The sequence below is a fragment of the Haematobia irritans genome, chromosome 5 (assembly GCF_050003625.1).
Source record: "Haematobia irritans isolate KBUSLIRL chromosome 5, ASM5000362v1, whole genome shotgun sequence".
NCBI classification, from domain to species: Eukaryota; Metazoa; Arthropoda; class Insecta; order Diptera; family Muscidae; genus Haematobia; species Haematobia irritans.
The window spans coordinates 56,914,610-56,935,270 of record NC_134401.1 but is presented as its reverse complement, the minus strand read 5'-3'; the positions used below and the strand labels follow the sequence as shown (position 1 = coordinate 56,935,270).

Genomic DNA, 20,661 nt, shown 5'->3' with positions numbered 1-20,661 from the left:
GAACATTGATAGATTTATTTTCAAAAAACGAAAATTTTTCTCACTAATTTAAAATAATAAATATTTTATATATTTTATTTGTTATTTATTATATTATTTTACAATATTATTTTTTAACAATCTTTCCGTATACCAAAACAACGCGATTCCAACTAAAAAACAACCCACGCGCAAACATATCGATTACACCCACGCGCAAACACATCGATTGCGATGACAGGTATCGATTACAGGTAGACAATAGATATTTTCCTATATTCTAACAAGTGTGTTTCCTTAAGTTTTGATTGGATTGCATACACAGAAAAAAATTTCACGAAAATTTTTCCAATTAAAATCTTAATTGAGTTTTAAAAAATATTCAATTAAAAATTTAATTGATTCAACAAATTTTTTTATTGAAATAAAAATCAATCACACAAATTAATAGTATCAATTAAATATTTAATTGGATCAATTAATTTTTTAATTGACTGTCAATTAATTTTTTAATTGATACTATCATTTCTGTGATTGAAGACATTTCAATTAAAAAATTAATTGGATCAATTAATTTCGTGATTGAATCAGAAAAATTTTTTTTGTGTGTACTTCTTAGTACGAATGAACTAAAATATTTTTCTATGCCAAGTGTTGTTCGTATGTATGAAAAACTTTCTATTATAAAGGAAGTCGCAATTATCATTTTATAAGAAATTTTACTAATTTTGAGGAAACTTGGTTTTAGTTCGGTTTTTGTTTATTTTTACGAATGCTTTGTTATCGATGAATAAAATTTTCTGGTTCAGTAGTAAATTCTTATACCCAGCGAAGAAAATAGTATGAGTAAAATTCCATGCCTTATTCTAGTTAATGAACTATTCCTAACTGCTTACAGTATAGGATTTTTTTACTGAAACGAGTAAATTTTATTATTTCTCACAAAAATTTACCTTAATGGAAATAAAATGGATAAACTATATTGATGAAAAATTTTTCCTTTAGTTTCGAAGGCACTTTTTTCTGGGTGTATGTACAATTTTTAGATAGTGTATCCTTAAATCATTCACACATTAAGGTGAGTATTAAGTTCGAGTTTAGCCGCTAAAGTGAAAACTAAATCAGTAAAAAAGGCATAAAATTATACATACACTGAAAAAACAGTGAACCCACCAGGAAGAAAACTTTCCGTTAATTTCAGAAAATTTTGAATATTTGTAGAAAATTTTAACTAAACAGTATTACAAACGTTGGCATCACGCCGATGTCATAAAAATAAGTAAATATTTTTCGACAAATTCAAGAAAATTAATAGACATAACTAAGTTGTTTCACTTGTTAAAGAAAATTTTGTAGTTTGAAGGAAAAACTTGGAGTTCAAAATTGCAAGAATGTCTTTAGTGACATACGAAGTTCATGGTGGACGCATTTTTGGTCAAATTTACAAATTTAAAGAAATTCTGAACTATTTTGTGGAAGACACGAATTTAGTTTATCTTTATGCTTCATTTGAGTATATTTTTTTTCCTCGGTTTTAGTTAATTTAACTAAAGTACACAAAAAATTATTAGAGTAAATGAAACTTTCTCCAAACATAATAATTCCATGAACTAAAATAAAGTTAAATTGGCTTTAGTGAAATAGAGAGTTCACTTTTTTTGAGTGTATTTGTTGCAAATGTTATTATAACTTGATGGAGAATAGCCCAAAGTAAATTTTCACAAAGTTTGTATTCCTTAAAATGGATTATTAAAGAAAAGTAATCGTGAAAAATTGGCGATTTTAGCGGCTAAACTCGAACTTAATACAACCTTTATGCACCAAAAAAAAAGTGAACCCACCGTGGAAGAAATTGTAGGTTTATTTTAGAAAAGTTTAACTAAAATAGTTTTCTAATTGCAACATGTTATAAATAAGTTATTATTATTATTATTATTTTTCTGTAATTTAAGAAAATTTCATATGTTGAAAGAAAAAATTGGATTTAAAAATTGTTAAAATGTCTTTAGCGCTGTACGAAGTTCAAGACAGGTACAATTTTAGTAAAATTTACTCATTTTAGAAACTTATGAACACAATTTAAGCAAACTTCTGCCATTTTAGGAAAATATGAACTATTTTATTCTGTAGTAATATTGTGCACTATATTTGTATACAACTTTTTTTTCTTATTTTTAGTTCACATGATTAAAGTTAGCAAAAAATTATTCAAATAAGGAACATTTACTCATATTGTGTAAAATTTAACTAAAATCAACTAATATTCATGAACTAAAATAAAGTTCAGTTGGCATTAGAGCCCCTTTTTTCTGGGTGTGTTTAAAAATGAAATGTGTATAATTTTACTTATCACGACAATTTTTCGTTTTAGATTTTTGAGTCGAACATTTAAAAATTTTCTGGGGTCTAAGCCCCCCAAGCGAAATTTCCCAGCTCCGCCAATGCTATAAATATAAAAAGAGGGAGTGAGGTAGAAAAAGATCCGGAATACAAAACGAAATTATAATGCTTTGTGCTAAGATAGTTTCAGCAAAAAATTAATATCAGAATTTATCACAGTGAATGGGGTCCCATTAGGGTTGCCACGCGGGCCTGATTGTCAAGTTTCTTAATGCGTGTCAAGTGAAAAATTGATTTGTCAAGTTTTTTGTAAATTAATTTTATTCTCTCTAATCTATTTTAGCTACGTATGTCATAATTCTTAAAAAAGGAAGTTTATATTTCTAAAAACCACATCGAAAGAGCACATTTTTAAGAATAAGAAATCTTTGGTCCCACGATAATATTTTTTTCATTGTTTCTTTTGTTTAGTTCATTTAACTAAAGCACACAAAGACTATTCACATTAATATTTTTTGTAAATTTTCTCTTATTGGGGAAATTTTAACTAAAATATAATAATTTATATGCACTCCAAAAATTGACTTCAGTGCCTTGGTAATTTCATTGTTTATAAGCGGTGGTTAGGTTAACCTAACCTAACCTAACCTAGGTTCCATAGAGTCCATATCAATTAAATTTCAATTTCGAAAACAATCATTATTACATATTGAAGTAGCATTCACATTTTTATAATTTAGATATTTTCTTTCCCATGGCTTGGGTACACTTACTCCGGCAATAATTTTTTAAAATTTTTATCTTTCACTTTATTCATTTTACTTACAGTATTCTTATCGAGGACTGTAATAGCAAAGTATTTGAATGCTTTCTTTTGCAACAGATACCAGCGGCAATATCGTGCCGAACACTACACTTCCACTTGTTTAACTGACTTGGAATTGGAAAAAGTTTGCGTCTTATAAAAGCGATCTCGAAAGATCTAATTGAAAATCACTGTCAACAACCGCAGTGGCAGTTGTGATTGTAAGCCAAAAACCCCAATTAAATTAGAACGAAGATACTGAAATCCCTTTTAAATTCTCCATTGCACGCGCTAGTTTTAATACAACCAACTCTGTCACCTGCAACACATGGGTGCGATTGACCCATATATATCGTCCATAAATTTTTCTTGGCTTGAAATCAAGCGTCAAGAATGTAGGACACCACCTACTAAGACACTGCACTGTTGGAATTCCCTTATCACCATATGTATAAAGCTGGCACTTGTGTTCTTACCACATATTTCAAATTTGTGTAGAAATAATTTGACTTTTAAACGCATTACGTTTTCCGCGGATCAAGCCGTAAAAACACCACTGAAATTTATTTATTTATTTTTGTTATTATTATTATTTTTTATTTAATTTCCCCGTAAAAGACAGTTTGTTTTGATAAATGGCAGCCGCCAAACTAAGATAGCATAACCGGGAGAAATATCCGTAGACCATAAAAATAGACATGAAGGTGGTAAGCTATAGAACGGCGGAAGTATAATCTCAATTACCGATGGTTTGAATTTGTGCCTAATGAATGCGTGTGGACTTGTATTTCGCAAGAGTAAAAAATACCTCCCTTATTCGATTCTGTTTGTAAAAAAAATACAACAATTGTTTAATCTCCTAAACGACACTGGTGATCAAATGAATAGTTACATACAGAGATAATATTGTAATTTTAAATATAAATCAAAAATCTATGAATAAAATTGAATTTGATTTATTTGTATATATGGTAGCTAAAGTGAATTGCTAAAAAAAATCGTGATGGAGGTCACATATAATAGTGAGATTTCGTTGCAATTGGTGGGAAAACGCATTCGTCTATATTGGCGAGCTCAAGCACTTCCAAGTGAAGAAAACTGTTTCGTATCGCGCCATAAATCGTTACACAATGAAAACAAAGGATACATTTTGAACTTAGGTTTGGCGAAAAATGCGCTTCTAGAGATTGACTTAATTTTCACTGCACAAATTGTTCTTTAGAACTGAGGGTATCCAAAAGCAAATCGGTTAACTGCATTCAATTACACAAACCAAAATTCAGATATTAAAAAAATGAAATTTTCGGTTAATCGCAAATCGTTTACTACACTACTCTCTATACAACGATTTCGCACTCTTCGTTAAATCTGAGAAATCATTTGTGTGTCTTGCACCAAAGGTTAGGTTAAGTTTAAGTGGCAGCCCGTTGTTTTCAGCAAAGACAATAAACTTGAGAAAGATGGGAAATTGGCTACTGAGGAGATCAAACCATTTACCGTGTTAGTTTCATACTCGAACCAAACGCGTATACGACAAGTATTGACATAGCATTAAAATGCAAATAAAAAGAAATTAAGTGCACGAAATAAATTTCCATAAAGGGGAAAATGTAATTTTTTTGTTGTTGCCTAAAATGTAACATTGTTTCATTAAGAAAATTAAGTTTTTCATTTAAAAAAAAGGAAACGAAAAACAAATAAAAAATTACGAACATGTATGGAACTAACGTGGTAAATGCAACATTTGGTATGACGCAAGCCAATTTCCTATCTTCCTAGAGTTTATTGTCTTTGGTTTTCAGGCTCGCTTAGACTAGTCCATTATTTACAAGTTCTATCCAGCAAAGAAAAAAAATATAAAAATCGGTTCATTAATGGAGATTTGGTAGCTAAAGGTGAGTGCTATGTTCGGCTTTTTCACCAAAACACTAAATTAAAAGTACAAATATATTTATGAACACTATTATATTTTGATCGAGTCTTGCCAAATAATGGATGGAAAATATCCAAGGAATTGTTTGCAAATAATTTTATATTTCTAAGTTAATTAATTAAAAAAGTAACCGTGAAAACAAGCTGGTTTTCAGCTTGAAAAGTGAACATAGTACTCAGCTTTAAACAAAAGTTCATGTTCGAGATGACCACACTGAAAACAAAGCATGCCCGGTTCCAAAGATTTGACCTTTACACTAATGATTTTTGTATTGATTCCGAGCCAAAGTAAGAATTGAAGTAAGCATACTTTTAAGGCAGAATTGTCTTTTAAATTTAAGTCTTGCGTACTTGATTCCAGGCAGCAAATTTTTATTTATTCGTTTTTTCTATTTTTTTTCTTCATGTGCATTTAAAGTCCTTTAAAAACGTGTTAACGACAATTTAAATTTTCAAATTCAGACTCGACTTGAAGTACAAATTATGCTATGTCTAAATTAAAAATCGTCTTTAAAATAAAGTGTTGAAAAACGTGTCCTATTTTTAAATGCTTTTTTGCTTTGTTGCCAAGATGCAAAAAGACAACAAATTTAAAGACAATTTCTTTAATTTTGAAGAATTTTTCACAGTTAAAAATTTTCAAAATTTATCGATTTTATACCCTAAACCACATAGTGGTCAGGGTATAATAACTTTGATCTGCAAAAAAAATGTGCCTACCAGAAATATTAACTGTAGACCCCATAAAATATATACCTATCGACTCAGAATTAGAGGTGTGCACGTGAGTAATATTTTACTCACGCACACTCACGAAGGAGAAATCTTATTCACCCACACTCACGCACGATATTTTTGGTAGGACTCACGCACACTCACGTCGGTGCCGTCAGCGTGACTCACGACTCACGCGTGAAAATTGAACTAAATTTTACTCCACATTTTGAGATTTCCACAAAGCGTTGTTAAAACCAGGAAAATTTAATGCCCCGTTGTACTTTTTAACTGCAGTTCTCGAAATTACACCCTCTCATAGAAGAAGAAATTAACTAAAATTAAATAAGAAAATCATTGGCGCAAAATCATGACCATTTTAACCATACAGTAGTTCATTCTTACTATTTTTGGGAATCGTACGAAAATTTTCATTTGCTTTAGTTCATATTGAACTTATGTGTACGGTCATTGAACTTTATACCCACGTTTAGTTCATAAAATTTTTGAGACATACTTAAAAAAACGAAAATTTCATTGGGCTGTGGAAAATTTCGCAAAAAATAATAAAATTTAACTACAAACAAATAACTTTTTTGCAATAAAAATAAGTTTAATTTAGCGTTAGTTTAACTACGGAAATTTTTTCTGTGTAGAGCTTGGTTCCGTCCGTCTGTCCATGTATTTTTTGTTCGCAGGATTCCGGTCGCAATTATTAACCGATTTGGATTAAATTTGGTACAAGTACAAGGACGAACACTATTGAATTTCGAAGAAATCGGATAAAATTTAGATATAGCTCCCATATATATGTATAGCCCGATTTCGAAAAATGAAGTAAAGTTTCACATTTTTTAGCCAACCGACCATCGTCAAAGATGGCACAAAGTAATCTTTTCCATCAACCCTTTACGTCTGCAAAGTTGCATATAAATCGGTTCAGACTTAGATATAACTCCCATATAAATGTTTCGCCCGATTTTCCCAAATTTGGCCATAAAACCCTTATTTATTACCCGATCTTACTCAAATTTAACTCAAATTTTTAAACTTGCTACATATCATCTGAACCGGTTCAGATTTAGCTATAGCTCCCATGTATGTATGCGTACTCGTATGTTATTCAAATTTCAAATTTTGATGTATTAGACTATCGTATTTAGACATATCTGTAGCTTTTACATAAATATATTGGCCGATTTTCACAACTTTAGGTTTATTACACAAACTAATTGTGCGATTTCCCCTTGTTTTAATAAGGGAATCAATATTAGTGGCATAAACAAAAACATGCCCGGTTACAAAGATTTTGTCTTTACTTTAAAAAATTTGGTATTGATTCCGAGCCAAAGAAGCAGAGAATACAAGTAAGGATATTTTTAAGACACAATTCTCTTTTAAATTTGAGTTTTGTGTACTTGCTTCTAGGAAGCAAATTTTAATTTTTCGCTTTCTCAGCTTTTTTTCTTCATATGCTATCAAAGTCCTTTACAAACGAGTTAACGACAAATTTATTATCCAAATTAAGACTCGACTGCCAGTAGAAATTATGCTATGTTTCAAGTAAAAAACTTCTTTAAAATAAAGTTTTGAAAAACATGTCCAACATTTGAACGATTTTTTGCTTTGTAGTCAAGATGCAAAAAGACAACCACTTTAAAGACAATTTCATTAAATTTAAAGAATTTTTCTGAATTATTAAAGTCAAGTTGACCTTAGCCCAAACGTTTGTTTCTTTCATGTTATGATACCCATTTTTAAGTCAAATCACTTAATTATAAGGACAATACGAATTCATTAAAAAGTTTATCGACTTTTGGACAAGGGAAAAAACTTTATATTAGAGAAATGCGTCTTCTATGCTAAGCAAAATTTGCATTCGTATTTTAAAGACATGAGTATGGATTTTGCATTTTGCGGCAAAATTTGAATAATTCGTAAGAAAACAAAAAATGACCTATTAAAAAATGAAAAAACGAGTTATAAAAAATTGAATTAAAACAAGTATATACGGCCGTAAGTTCGGCCCGGCCGAAGGTTAGGTACCCTCCACCATGGATTGCGTAGAAACTTCGACTGAAGCCAATGGCAAGGCATCTTAAAACTTCCTAACACCGTAGTATATTCTACATAGTCCATACGTGGTATATATTAAACTAGAAAAGGCCGATTAAATACGTATATAATTAAGTTTAAAGTTTCTATAGAAATAAGATTTTGACAAAATTTTCTATAGAAATAAAATTTTGACAAAATTTTCTATAGAAATAACATTTTGACAATGTTTTCTATAAAAATAAAATTTTGGTAGATTATTTTTGGCTCGAGTGGCAACCATGATTATGAACCGATATGGACCAATTTTTGTGCGATTGGGGATCGGCTATATATAACTATAGACCGATATGGACCAATTTTGGCGGCCTTATACTAACACCACGTTGCAAATTTCAACCGGATCGGATGAATTTTGCTCCTCCAAGAGGCTCTGGAGATCAAATCTGGGGAACGGTTTATATGGGGGCTATATATAATTATGAACCGATATGGACCAATTCTTGCGTGTTTGTTAGAGACCACATTCTAACACCATGTTCTAAATTTCAACCAGATCGGACGAATTTTGCTCCTCCAAGAGGCTCTGGAGATCAAATCTGGGGAACGGTTTATATGGGGGCTATATATAATTATGGACCGATATGGACCAATTCTTGCGTGTTTGTTAGAGACCACATTCTAACACCATGTTCTAAATTTCAACCGGATCGGACGAATTTTGATCCTCCAAGAGGCTCCGGAGGACAAATCTGGGGATCGAGTTATATGGGGGCTATATATAATTATAGACCTATATCAACCAATTCTTGCATGGTTGTTAGAGACCATATACTAACACCACGTATCAAATTTCAACCGGATCGGATGAATTTTGCTCCTCTAAGAGGCTCCGGAGGTCAAATCAGGGGATCGGCTTATATGGGGGCTATATATAATTATGGGCCGATGTGGACCAGTTTTTGCATGGTTGTTAGAGACCATATACTAACACTACACACAAAATTTTTTTTTCTGATTCAATCACGAAATTAATTGATCCAATTAATTTTTAATTGAAATGTCTTCAATCACAGAACTGATAGTATCCATTAAAAAATTAATTGAAGGTCAATTAAAAAGTTAATTGATCCAATTAAAAAATTAATTGATACTATTATTTTTGTGATTGATTTTTGTTTCAATTAACAAATTTGTTGTATCAATTAAATTTTTAATTGAATATTTTTTAAAACTCAATTAAAATTTTAATTGGAAAATTATTCGTGAAATTTTTTTGTGTGTAGGTTCTCTTAGAAGCTCCGCAAGCCATATCGGGGGATCGGTTTATATATGGGGGCAATATGTAATTATGTACCGATATGGACCAATTTTTGCACGGTTGTTAGAGACCATATACTAACACCATGTACCAAATTTCAGCCGGATCGGATGAAATTTGCTTCTCTTAGGGCAATCGCAAGCCAAATTTGGGGGTCCGTTTATATGGGGGATATACGTAAAAGTGGACCGATATGGACCAGTTTTTACACGGTTGTTAGAGACCATATACTAACAACATGTACCAAATTTCAGCCGGAGCGGATGAAATTTGCTTCTCTTAGATCAATCGCAAGCCAAATTTGGGCTATACGTAAAAGTGGACCGATATGGACCAATTTTTGCATGGTTGTTAGAGACCATATACTAACACTATATACCAAATTTCAGCCGGATCGGATGAAATTTGCTTCTCTTAGGGTAATCGCAAGCAAAATTTGGGAGTCCCTTTATATGGGGGCTATACGTAAAAGTGGACCGATATGGACCAAGTTTTGCATGGTTGTTAGAGACGATATACTAACACCATGTACCAAATTTCAGCCGGATCGGATGATATTTGCTTCTCTTAGAGCAATCGCAAGCCAAATTTGGGGTCCGTTTATATGGGGGCTATACGTAAAAGTGGGCCGATATGGCCCGTTTGCAATACCATCCGACCTACATCAATAACAACTACTTGTGTCAAGTTTCAAGTCGATAGCTTGTTTCGTTCGGAAGTTAGCATGATTTCAACAGACGGACGGGCGGACGGACGGACATGCTCAGATCGACTCAGAATTTCACCACGACCCAGAATATATATACTTTTTGGGGTCTTAGAGCAATATTTCGATGTGTTACAAACGGAATGACAAAGTTAATATACCCCCATCCTATGGTGGAGGGTATAAAAACTTCATGTGTAGTTAAAATTAACTTCTTTGTGAGGTCATTTTTGGAAGAGCTTTTAAAGTTGTGCCTTCAGAACAACTTCCAATTTTTGCTAGGAAAAAGTATGGAACTACTTTTAGTCTAGTTATTTTGGTGTCTGATTTTTTATTCATTTTTATAAAATAATAAGTTAATTGAAGCTATAAGTTCAGTCTATTAATTTTTAGCTAGGGGGCTATAGCCCCCCTACACGGATGAAAAAGGCTGTTTTTCATATGTTTGGCTATAAACATTATATGTTTGGAACACAAATTTTTAAACACAATATTTTTGAGTGCAAGCATATAATGTTCATAAACTAGCATAACATGTTTGGGACATATATGTTAATATGTTAGAACATATTATGTTTGGGACATAAAATGTTTGTAAATATAAAATGTTTGGATGCAAACATATATTAATTTAGAAATAGCCTATAAACATATATGTTTTTAGTAGCTTGGAGAGCTATTTAACAGGGAGCGATATTGAATTAAGTTGGTGGTTGTTGCTTGTTATTACAAAATTAACATTTCATTTTTCCTTGGGCAATTGATCAGCTACTTCTTTGATCCTTACAAACTGTGTGGTCCGCTGTTCGAATCGCCGTCCGGCAAAAGGTAAAATTAAAATAAAAAAAATCATACAATTGAATAATTTCTTCTACAATGTTTGTATTACAGAAAAAGGTGCTAAGAACTAAAAAATCTCGTGGAAGTGAGAAATATGTTGGGGAATATACAATTGGGCAGAAACAAAATTTTGAGCATTCAGGTCGAAAACCTATGTTGTTAGCACCTATATTACCTGTTTATTTTCATAATTCGTTATGATTGTAAATATATAAATAAATAAATAAAATTTTGAGCACAATATTGTTTGGGAGAATTTTTTTAAGCATATAATATTTTTGGGTGCAAAATGCTTCCAAACATATTATATGTTCACATAATAACATATTGTTTTTTGGAAGACAACATTATTGAATTTGGATGCAAAAATACAAAATGTTTGGAACTTAGACTACCCAAACATATATTGTTTAGACCAATATGCTTTCAAACATATTATATATTGGAAGAGATCAAACATATAAATGTTTGGGCAATACCCAAAAATGTATATGCTTGAAGCAAAATATGTTTGGGAGTATATGTTACAGAAGCGATTTTGTGTGAGCGTGTAGGAAAGTTATCTAGCTACGCTAATGACTTTTAGACAGTTGGCAAAAGTCCTCTATTAAAAATGGAATGCAATTTTGTCTAGCATACACAGAAAAAATGTCACTAAAATATTTCCAATTAAAAAGTTTATTGAAGCAGAAAACCTTTTCAAATTTCGCACGAGGCAGTTCATTATACCCTGCTCCACACTGTGGAACAGGGTATTATAAGTTAGTGCATATGTTTGCAACACCCAGAAGGAGACGAGATAGACACATGGTGTCTTTGGCAAAAATGCTCAGGGTGGACTCCTGAGTCGATATAGCCATGCCCGTCTGTCCGTCTGTCCGTGAACACATTGTTGTAATCAAAGTCTAGGTCGTAGTTTTAGTCCAATCGACTTCAAATTTGGTACAAGTATGTGTTTTGGCTCAGAATAGATACCTATTGATTTTGGAAGAAATCGGTTCAGATTTAGATATAGCTCCCATATATATCTTTCGCCCGATATGGACTAATACGGTCCCAGAAGCCAGAGTTTTACCCCAATTTGGGTGAAATTTTGCACTAGGAGTTCAGTTAGTAGTGTAGTCTAGTGTGCCAAATTTTATTGAAATCGGTTCAGATTTAGATATAGCTCCCATATATATCGTTCGCCCGATTTACACTCATATGACCATAGAGGTCAATTTTTCGCTCCGATTTAGTTGAAATTTTGCACAGGGAGTAGAATTAGCATCATAGCTATGCATGCCAAATTTGGTTGAAATCGGTTCAGATTTAGATATATCTCCCATATATAGCTTTCGCCCGATTTACACTCATATGACCACAGAGGCCAATTTTTTGCTCCGATTTAGTTGAAATTTTGCACAGGGAGTAGAATTAGCATTGTAGCTATGCGTGCCAAATTTGGTTGAAATCGGTTCAGATTTAGATATAGCTCCCATATATATGTTTTTCTGATTTCGACAAAAATGGTCAAAATACCAACATTTCCCTTGTAAAATCGCCACTGCTTAGTGGAAAAGCTGTTAAAATGACTTTAATTTTCCTAAACTTCTATTACATATATATTGAGCGATAAATCATAAATAAATTTTTGCAAAGTTTCCTTAAAATTGTTTCAGATTTAAATTTATCCCATATTTTTTTACTAACATTGTGTTCCACCTTAGGGCTTTAGCCGACTTAAATTTTGAGTCTATAGATTTTGTAGAAGTCTATCAAATTCTGTCCAGATCGAGTGATAGTTAAATGTATGTATTTGGGACAAACCTTTATATATAGCACCCAACACATTTGACGTAATGTGATATGGTATCGAAAATTTAGATCTACAAAGTGGTGCAGGGTATAATATAGTCGGCCCCGCCCGACTTTAGACTTTCCTTACTTGTTTTTTCCATAACTTAGTCCACTTTTTTTCAGTGTACATTCTTTATTATTTTTCTGTGTATAGAAACACTTGGCTTGAAACTATTGAACTTGTCCTTAAGCAATGAATGCGCACTGTTCAACAACAAACACCCCCAAAAGCATAAAGACGCAATACCATACATGTATGGATATTTATCGGCTTGGACATTTTATTTGCTAATTTCAACTAGAGCTTATCGTGTTCTATTGCATTGGAAATCAATTTGTTAGTGGCCTTTTAGTTTGTTCATTTTCGCCGCTTCTCATTTACACTGCGCCTTTCCAATGCATGCCTCCGGGCCGTTGAGATATGAATAGCAAATACATGTCCCCACATCGTTGTAGAAACATGAAAGCGACCAATGGAGCAATGCATTGGAAAAATTGGGTCAATTTAATCTCGTGACTTTAAGCGGGACGAAAGAGACAATCGCCATTAGGAAGGCTTTAGGAGCTGAAGAATATCGGTCAGAACCCATGATAGGTCCGTTAAGACCACTTCTTGCATTTTTTTTAATTTCTTTTGTTGTTTTCTAATTTTTGTCATTATCTCCTTGTGTACAGAGTGTGCATGTGTGGGTTCATCGTTTGCATTTTGTTGTTGTACATTCACTTTCATTTCTATTGTGATTGGTTTAACGGAAATGAAAGAAAAAAATGTTTTGTCTGTTATTATCATTCACTAAAACCCTTCAGAAATATGCTTGGCGTTTGTCCGATAGGTCACGTTCCGTAAACAATTGCAATTTCTGTAATAAAGAAATAAGAATGACATTGAGATTGTCTGTCTATGCCAGGCCCTATACACAAAATCTTATCTCCTGAAAAGATTACAGTTAAAATTTGAACAAATTTAAACAAAAAATTAGGATTTTAGAACATGAATGTTTATTTTAGGCTTGTGAGTACCCTCAGCCAAAGATTATAGATTACAGAAGATGGGAGATTGGCTACTGAGCACATCAAACCATTTACCACATTAGTTTAATACTCGAACCAAACGCTTATACGACAAGTATTGACATAGCATTAAAATGCAAATAAAATAAAATTAAGCGCTCGAAATAAATTTCCATAAAGGGGAAAATGTAATTTTTTTGTTGTTGCCTAAAATTTAAAATTGTTTCATTAAGAAAATTACATTTTTCATTTAAAAAATAACAAGTATATACGGCCGTAAGTTCGGCCAGACCGAAGCTTATGTACCCTCCACCATGGATTGCGTTGAAACTTCTACTGAAGCCGATGGCAAGGTATCTTAAAACTTCCTAACACCGTAATATATACCACATAGTCCATACGTGGTATATATTAAACTAAAAAGGCCGATTAAATACGTATATAATTAAGTTTAAAGTTTCTATAGAAATAAAAATTTGACAAAATAAAATTTTGACAAAATAAAATTTTGACAACATTTTCTATAGAAGTAAAATTTTGACAAAATTTTCTATAGAAATAAAATTTGGAAAAAATTTTCTATAGAAATAAAATTTTGACAAAATTTTCTATAGAAATAAAATTTTGACAAAATTTTCTATAGAAATAAAAATTTGACAAAATTTTCTATAGAAATAAAATTTTTACAAAATTTTCTATAGAAATAAAATTTTGACAATATTTTCTATAGAAATAACATTTTGACAATATTTTCTATAGAAATAACATTTTGACAATGTTTTCTATGAAAATAAAATTTTGGTAGATTAATTTTGGATCGAGTGGCAACCATGATTATGAACCGATATGGACCAATTTGTGTGATTGGGGATCGGCTATATATAACTATAGACCGATATGGACCAATTTTGGCATGGTTATTAGCGGCCTTATACTAACACCACGTTGCAAATTTCAACCGGATCGGATGAATTTTGCTCCTCCAAGAGGCTCCGGAGATCAAATCTGAGGAACGGTTTATATGGGGGCCATATATAATTATAGACCGATATGGACCAATTCTTGCGTGTTTGTTAGAGACCACATTCTAACACCATGTTCCAAATTTCAACCGAATCGGATGAATTTTGCTCTTCCAAGAGGTTCCGGAGGACACATCTGGGGATCGATTTATATGGTGCTATATATAATTATGGACCAATTCGTGCATGGTTGTTAGAGACCATATAACACCACGTACCAAATTTCAACCGGATCGGATGAATTTTGCTCCTCTAACAGGCTCCGGAGGTCAAATCTGGGGATCGGCTTATATGGGGGCTATATATAATTATGGGTCGATGTGGACCAATTTTTACATGGTCATTAGAGAACATATACCAACACCATGTACCAAATTTCAGCCGGATTGGATGAAATTTGCTTCTCTTAGAGGCTCCGCAAGCCAAATCGGGGGATCGGTTTATATGGGGGCTATATATAATTATGGATCGATGTGGACCAATTTTTGCATGGTTGTTAGAGACCATATACTAACACCATGTACCAAATTTCAGCCGGATGGGATGAAATTTGCTTCTCTTAGAGCAATCGCAAGTCAAATTTGGGGGTCCGTTTATATGGGGGCTATACGTAAAAGTGGACCGACATGGACCAATTTCGGCATGGTTGTTAAAGACTATATACTAACACCATGTAGGTTAACCTAACCTGACACCATGTACCAAATTTCAGGCGGATCGGATGAAATTTGCTTCTCTTAGAGCAATCGCAAGCCAAATTTGGGGATCCGTTTATATGGGGGCTATACGTAAAAGTGGACCGATATGGCCCATTTGCAATACCGTCCGACCTACATCAATAACAACTACTTGTGCTAAGTTTCAAGTCGATAGTTTGTTTCGTTCGGAAGTTAGCGTGATTTCAACAGACGGACGGACGGACGGACATGCTCAGATCGACTCAGAATTTAACCACGACCCAGAATAAAGGGTGATACGGTCAAAATTTGGTCAAGGGAAAACGCGTGTAAATCGGTGAAATCGTTTATTTAAAAAATCAAATTAAATTTCTTTTTCAAGTTCAATTAGTATAAAATTCAGAAAAAATATTCAGTTAGGCTTTCGCTTTTCCAAATCCGAATTGCCGGGCCTCACGCTTGTCACCACTCCATGGCCTTTTTACCGTAATGGCAAGATGCCAAATCCGGCCAAAACAGTACGGAACAACCGTGTTTCTTCAGGAAAGGCAGCAGACGTTTATTCAAACACTCTTTCACGTAAATTTCTTGGTTGACAGTCCCGGAAGCTATGAAAATGCGGCTTTTCAAGCCACAGGTACAGATGGCTTGCCAAACCAGATATTTCTTTGCGAACTTTGACAGTTTTATGTGCTTGAAAATATCTGCTACCTTTCCCCTTCCTTTTGCCGTATAAAACTCCTGTCCCGGAAGCTGCTTGTAGTCGGCTTTGATGTAGGTTTCGTCGTCCGTTACCACCCAGTCAAACTTCGTCAGCATCGTCGTGTACAGCCTCCGGGATCGCGCTTTGGCCGTCGTATTTTGTTTATCATCGCGATTTGGAGTCACTACCTTCTTGTAAGTCGATAGTCCGGCTCGTTTTTTGGCTCGATGGACGGTTGTAGACGATACACCCAGCTTATTTGCGGCATCTCGGAGAGAGAGGTTAGGGTTTCGCTTGAAACTACCGGCAACTCTCTTTGTCGTCTCAGCGGCTTCCGGTTTTCGATTTCCCCCCGATCAAGACTTCCTTGCTGTGGACAAACGTTCTCCAAACACTTTAATTACATTTGTAACGGTTGATGTACTAGGTCCATCCGGAACTACCCATCTTTACAGTTAAAGAAATGTAATATACGAATAATCAACTATTCGTAACCCCAACGAAAATTAACGTAGCTAAAGGAAAACTTATAAAATTTCAGTAAATATTTTTTAGTTCACTAACTACGAAATGGCAAGGGTTTTCCTTAAATAAATTTCTAACACAGTAGTTAATGCATCGTTGATTGTATTATAAAAATACATTGGCTATATAAAAATCTTACTACGAAATGTGGACAATTTACTAAGAAAAATTTTTGTATGGAAAAATTTTTTTGTAGTAAAAATAAAATTAACCACATTACCGATTCGTATGATGGCTCCTACAGCATATTCCCATTTTTATTATAAGTTGGAGTATAAAGTAGCATAAAAAGTACTTCATATAATCCTTGACGGGTGAATAGCATTTTTTATAGATTCCTTGTAAATTTGGAATATATTTTACCTTATCCTGTAGATGGAATTCCAACAATCAATAAATGTGCTAATAGAAAAATTTTTATACCCTGCGCCACACTGTGGAACAGGGTATTATAAGTTAGTGCATATGTTTGTAACACCCAGAAGGAGACGAGATAGACACATATTGTCTTTGGCAATAATGCTCAGGGTGGGTCCCTGAGTCGATATAACCATGTCCGTCTGTCCGTCCGTCCGTCCGTCCGTCTGTCTGTGAACACATTTTTGTGATCAAAGTCTAGGTCGCAATTTAAGTCCAATCGCCTTCAAATTTGGTGCATGTTCCTAATTTGGGTCAGAATAGAACCCTATTGATTTTGGAAGAAATCGGTTCAGATTTAGATATAGCTCCGATTTGCTTGAAATTTTGTACAAACATAACACTTAGTCGTATAGACAAGCGTGCAAAATTTGATTGAAATCGGTTCAGATTTAGATATAGCTCCCATATATATCTTTCGCCCGATATGGACTTATATGGCCCCAGAAGCCAGAGTTTTACCCTAATTTGCTTAAAATTTTGCACAAGAGGAACAATTAGTACTATAGTCAAGTGTGCTAAATTTTATTGAAATCGGTTCAGATTTAGATATAGCTCCCATATATATCTTTCGCCCGATATGGATTAATATGGTCCTAGAAGCCAGAGTTTTGACCCAATTTGTTTGAAATTTTGCACTAGGAGTACAATTAGTAGTGCAGTTAAGAGTGCAAAATTTGATTGAAATCGGTTCAGATTTAGATATAGCTCCCATATATATCTTTCGCCCGATATGGACTAATATGGTTCTAATAGCCAGAGTTTTGGCCCAATTTGGTTGAAATTTTGCACAAGGAGTAGATTTAACATTGTAGCTATGCGCGCCAAATTTGATTGAAATCGGTTCAGATTTATATATAGCTCCCATATATAGTTTTCGCCCGATTTACACTCATATGACCACAGAGGCCAATTTTTTACTCCGATTTAGTTGAAATTTTGCACAGGGAGTAGAATTAGCATTGTAGGTATGCGTGCCAAATTTGGTTGGAATCGGTTCAGATTTAGATATAGCTCCCATATATATGTTTTTCTGATTTCGACAAAAAAGGTCAAAATACCAACATTTTCCTTGTAAAATCGCCACTGCTTAGTCGAAAAGTTGTAAAAATGACTCTAATTTTCCTTACCTTCTAATACATGTATATCGAGCGATAAATCATAAATAAACTTTTTCGAAGTTTCCTTAAAATTGCTTCAGATTTAAACATTTCCCATATTTTTTTACTCAGTGTTGCCAATTTGGTGCTTTTAGCACCAAATTTAGTGCTTCTTGATTTCTAAAAAGCACCAAATTGCCTTTTTGGTGCCTTTTCAAAAAAAGCACCAACTTGGTGCTTTCTGGCATTTTCATTTAGTGCTTTTGGTGCTTTTTTTATTTTGAACAGTATTAAGTTTAATTGATACAAAAATTTTGATTAGACTTTCAAGAGCCGAAGAAACTCAAATTTATTGCCAAATATAGAATTTGATTGTTATGAAGTTGGTATTGATTATTTTTTAATTAATATTGTTATTTAGGGTATTCTGTAGGAAAGTCCAGCGATGAGTGTCAAATTTTTGAATTTGGTAAAGATGTCATTAAAAACGTTTGTATTAAATTCACAAAAGCACGCACAACTGAAATAAGCAATAGACTCCTTCCTTATATTAATATTTTGAAAGTTGAAAAACATCACTGATCAAAATGAATTGGACGAAAGCATTAATAGTAATAGTAATAGTAATAATAGCGGTTCATAATGGTGAGTACTAAGTTCGAGTTTTGCCGCTAAAGTGAAAACTATATCAGTAAAAAAGGCATAAAATTATGCATATTTGCTGCAAATTTTATTATAACTTGATGGGGAATAGCCAAAAGCAAATTTTCACAAAGTTTGTATTCCTTAAAATGAATTATTAAAGAAGTTGTAATTGTGAAAAAAATGACTATTTTAGCAGCTAAACTCGATCTTAATACCCACCACCTTAACTTCTTAAAATTCAATTCACAAAAGTTCTATAAAACATCTTTGGAAGTTTTTTTTTTTTTTTTTTTTAATAGAGCATTTAATTTTCGATTTTGTGGTGGAAGGTGGTATGTTAGAATTCATAATATATTTTTGGTGCTTTTTGGCCTTGGGGAGTTGGCAACACTGTTTTTACTAACATTGTGTTCCACCCTAGTGCATTAGCCGACTTAAATTTTGAGTACATAGATTTTGTAGAAGTCTATGAAATTCTGTCCAGATCGATGATATTTAAATGTATGTATTTGGGACAAACCTTTATGTATAGCCCCCAACACATTTGACGGATGTGATATGGTATCGAAAATTTAGATCTACAAAGTGGTGCAGGGTATAATATAGTCGGTCCCGCCCGACTTTTGACTTTCCTTACTTGTTCTAATCTATATTTTTTATGTTTCAGGAATTCCTACAGGTGAGTACTAAGTTCGAGTTTAGCCGCTAAAATCAAAAATAAATCAGTAAGAAAAGTATAAAATTATACGTATTCGATGCAAATTCAAATATATAACTTGATGGAGAAGCCCAAAGCATTTTTTTATAAAGTTTATAATATTTAAAATGGATTATTAAAGAAAAGTAATAGTGAAAAATGACGCTAAACTAAACTCGAACTTAATATCCACCTTATATACTATATGCTATACTGACAAGTGGAAATTATGTCTAATCTTATAAATATCTTTTATTTCAAATAATTCTGAGAAGTATTTCAAAAATGTCCGATTAGTCCATGAATATGATTCCACCAATTTACCTACTGGATGGATTTGTTTCAATGCGATAAGTTTTTCTATAAACGGTATTTCGTCCGTTTTTAATAAAACCAAAATTCCAACTTATTAAAAATAACTATTTTCATTTGCAGGTAGACAGACCTTCTAATCAGTGATGCCAACTCCAGAAAGGCAAAAAGCTCCAAAAATATATTATAAATTCTGATCTACATCTCCCACCACAAAAACTATTAAAACCAGCTAAAATTCAATACTCTATTAGTTCGGTATTATAGAAGATTTCGTGTATTGATTTGACACATTTTTAATTTTATGAAATTATGAACCTCTATTCCAGTGTACACCTTGAACACTTTGAATGCTTTCATCCAATTCATTTTGGTCGGTAATGTCTTTCAAATTTCTAAATACTTTTTTAGAGGAGAAAACATTTTTTTCGACATTAAATTTGGAAATATTGATATTTAGAGCGAGTCTATTTCTTATTTCAGTTATGAGTGCTTTTGTGAATTTAATACAAACGTTTTTAATTGCATCTTTATCAATTTCGTAAATTCGGCTCTCGTCGCTAGACATTTCCCAGCAAAAACTCCTATTACCAAGTATAAGTATGCCTGCGCCAAATTGGTTCTAAAGAATACCCTAAATACCAATATTGATTAAAATAAGAATAAATACCACCTTCATAACAATCAAATTCTACATTTTCTTAAGCTTTTGAAAGTCTAATCCGAATTTTTGTATGAAAAGCTATCGCCAATTAAACTTAATACTGTTCACGATCCCTATTGATTTTGGAAAAAATCGGTTCAGATTTAGATATAGCTGCCATATATATTTTTCACCGATCTGGTGATAATTGGCGTGTATATCAACCGATCTTCCTCAAATTCCGTACATCCGAATATTTTATGGGTCTCGAAAAACTTGCAAAATATCAGCCAAATCGGTTCAGATTTAGATATAGCTCCCATATATAGCTTTCGCCCGATTTACACTCATTTGCCCACAGAGGTCAACTTTTTGCTC

General features: G+C 32.9%; 1 protein-coding gene across 2 annotated transcripts in view; it reads right to left on the bottom strand.

Moving 5' to 3' along the window:
• Positions 1 to 20,661, bottom strand: part of LOC142238526 (beta-glucuronidase) — a 90,695-nt gene that overhangs the window by 53,256 nt on the left and 16,778 nt on the right. Inside the window, exon 1 of one of the 2 annotated variants that reach the window (XM_075310209.1) lies at positions 3,146 to 3,261. The exons of the other annotated variant lie outside the window; for it this stretch is intronic. The gene's annotated coding sequence lies outside the window, so the exon portion shown is untranslated. Of the gene's footprint in view, positions 1 to 3,145; positions 3,262 to 20,661 lie in introns of those variants that run through there. 2 annotated transcript variants of the gene reach the window in all.